Here is a 3,327-nt window from a genome sequence, read left to right on the forward strand (position 1 = left end):
CTGTTGACTGCAAAGTAGACTTCCAACAAACTGGTGCCTTTGCAAAAGTAAACACATAACCAGTAGTTGATCTTCGTTTGTCCAGATCACCCGCAAAATCCGAGTCACAATATCCAACTACAGACTGATTGTCTTCCTGCTCAAAAACTAACCCAACATCTACAGTATTATGAATATACCGTAGAATCCACTTCACAGCTTGTCAATGCTCCTTTCCTGGATTATGCATATATCTGCTAATAACTCCAACAGCTTGTGAAATGTCAGGTCTCGTACAGACCATTGCATACATCAAGCTACCAACAGTATTTACGTATGGTACCTTTGACATATACTCTCGTTTAGCTTCATCTTTTGGCGACATAGTAGTACTTAGCTTAAAAGGAGGAGCAAGTGGAGTACTAACTGGCTTAGTCTTTTCATCTATGCCAAAACGTTGTAGTACTCTTTTCAAATATTCTTTCTAAGATAAACAGAGTTTCTTTGAACGTCTATCTCTTATTATCTCCATGCCAAGAATTTTCTTTGCCTCACTCAGATCCTTCATCTCGAACTCCTTCTTCAGTTGAATCTTCAACTTATCAATTTCTTCCTAATTCTTGGAAGTAATCAACATATCATCAACCTATAAGAGAAGATATACAAAGGAACCATCTTTAAGCTTGTGCAAATACACACAATGATTGTATTTGCTTCTCTTGTACCCTTGCCGTAACATAAACTCGTCAAATCGCTTGTACCATTATCTAGAAGATTGTTTCAATCCGTACAATGATTTTTCAAGTTTGCACACCATATTTTCTTTTCCAGCAACTTTGAATCCTTCTGGCTGAGTCATATAGATTTCCTCCTCCAAGTTTCCATGTAAAAACGCAGTTTTTACATCCATCTAAACTAGTTCCAAATCCAACTGTGCTACCAAAGCCAACATAATTCTAATGGAGGAATGTTTTACAACTGGAGAAAACACTTCATTGTAATCAATTCCCTCCTTTTGAGCATATCCTTTGGCCACCAATCTTGCTTTGTAGCGAACATCTTCTTGGTTAGGAAATCCTTCTTTCTTTGCAAATACCCATTTGCACCCAATTGCTTTCTTTCCCTTCGGGAGATTGACCAATCTCCATGTATGATTCTGATGAAGGGACTGCATTTCATCATTCATGGAAATCCTCTACTTATCTTCTTCTGAACTTTGGACTGCGTCTTTATAAGTGGTAGGAACATCATCAGCTACAATTGAGGTGGCACAAGCAATCGTCTCTATAAGACGAACGGGTTTTGTTATTGTCCTTTTTGGCCTGCTATTTGCAATTGATTCAAGTTGTTGTTGAGGTTCCTGAGTTGGAATCTCCCTCTCTACTGGCTCTTCTTCCAAAGTATAATCTTCATTTGTTTCATCCTCTGCTTCTTGTGTATGAAAAATAAATTTTCCCTCAAACTCCACCTGCTTAGAAGCACCATCATTTTGTTGGGTATCTTCTGTTACCTTATTTATCATAGCAGATTCATCAAAGGTAGCATCCCTGCTGAATATTACTTTCTTTGTCATAGGACACCATAAGCAATATCCTTTGACTCCAGAAGTAATCCCCATAAAAATAGCCTTTTTTGCTCTTGGATCCAATTTTGACTATGTCACATGATAATATGCAGTTGAACCAAATATGTGCAAAGAGTCATAATCTAAAGCAGGCTTTCCATACCATTTTTCAAATGGTGTATTGCCATCAATAGCAGCAGATGGTAGACAATTAATTAGGTGGCATGCATATGTAACTGCCTCGACCCAAAATTCTTTGCCCAAGCCAGCATTGGACAATATACACCGTACCTTCTCCAGCAAGGTCCGGTTCATACGTTCTGCCACTCCATTCTGTTGTGGTGTATGTCTGACAATGAAGTGTCGGACGATGCCATCTTTTTCACAGACCTTATTGACATGATCATTTTTGTATTCACATCCATTGTCCGTGCGAATACACTTGATCCTCCGGCCTGTTTGATTCTCCACCATCGTCTTCCATTTGAGAAAAATTCCTAATACTTCATCTTTGTTCTTCATTGTATACACCCACACTCTTCGGGAAAAATCATCAACAAAGTTTACAAAATAGTGTTTCCTACTCAATGAAGGTGTTTTAGAAGGACCCCAAACATCAGAGTGTACATAATCCAAAATGCCTTTAGTATTATGGATCGCTATACCAAATTTAACCCTTGTCTGTTTTCCTTTGACACAATGCTCGCAAAACTCCAAGTTGCAAGCATTTACTCCTTTTAACAATCCTTGATCTGATAAAGTTTTCAAGGATTTTCCTCCAGCATGTCCCAAGCACATGTGCCATAGCCGGGTTGCTTCTGCCTCTTTTTCGTCACTGGATGTTATTATCGCTGTCCCAATAATTGTACTACCGCGATAACGGTACATGTTATTGTTCTTTCGATTGGCCTTCATTACCACTAGTGCACCGGAGCATACTCTCATCACTCCATTTTCTACAATGATTTTGAACCCTTTTGATTCTAGGGCTCCCACAGAGATGAGATTCTTCTTCAAATCCAGTACATATCGAACATCTGTTAATGTTCTGATCATTCCATCATGGTTCCTTAATCGTATTGAACCAATGTCATATGAGGTAAGAGGGTTGTTATCCGCTGTGTGGATGACTCCATATTCCCCTTCTTGAAAATCCACGAACCAGTCTTTGTTGGGACACATATGATAGCTACAAGCCGAGTCCATCAACCATATGTCTGATGATGTTGATGGCTCTGTTGTAACTAATGAGAAGTCTAAATCATCACAATCAGCTACATTTGAATCCATAATGGCCTTTCCATTGTTATGTTTTGCCTTATTCTTCAACTTCGGACAGTCTTTCTTCCAGTGTCCCTTTTCTCGACAAAAGGCACATTCATCTTTGCTGGGTCTAGATCTTGACTTGGATCTTCCCTTCTTTGTCCTCATTTGAATTTGAGGACGACCCCTCACAACCAGTGCTTCTCCTTCTCCGCCCTTTAGTTTTTCTCCCTTTCTTTGTTCATAGTTGTACAAAGCCGAACAAACTTCTCTGAGAGAAATTTTGTCATTTTTATGAAGTAGAGTAGTTTCAAGGTGCTCGTACTCATTAGGAAGTGACCCCAACAACATCAAGGCCAATTCACTATCATCAAAAGTTGCATCCATATTTTGTAAATATGTGACCAACTTATTGAAACTGGTGATATGTTCATTCATCGTGGTATCGGGAACATAGGTGAAGCGAAACAGTCTCTTCTTCATGTACAATTTATTTTGACTATTTTTCTTCAAAAATTTAT

Source organism: Nicotiana sylvestris, chromosome 12, assembly GCF_000393655.2.
Source record: "Nicotiana sylvestris chromosome 12, ASM39365v2, whole genome shotgun sequence".
NCBI lineage: Eukaryota > Viridiplantae > Streptophyta > Magnoliopsida > Solanales > Solanaceae > Nicotiana > Nicotiana sylvestris.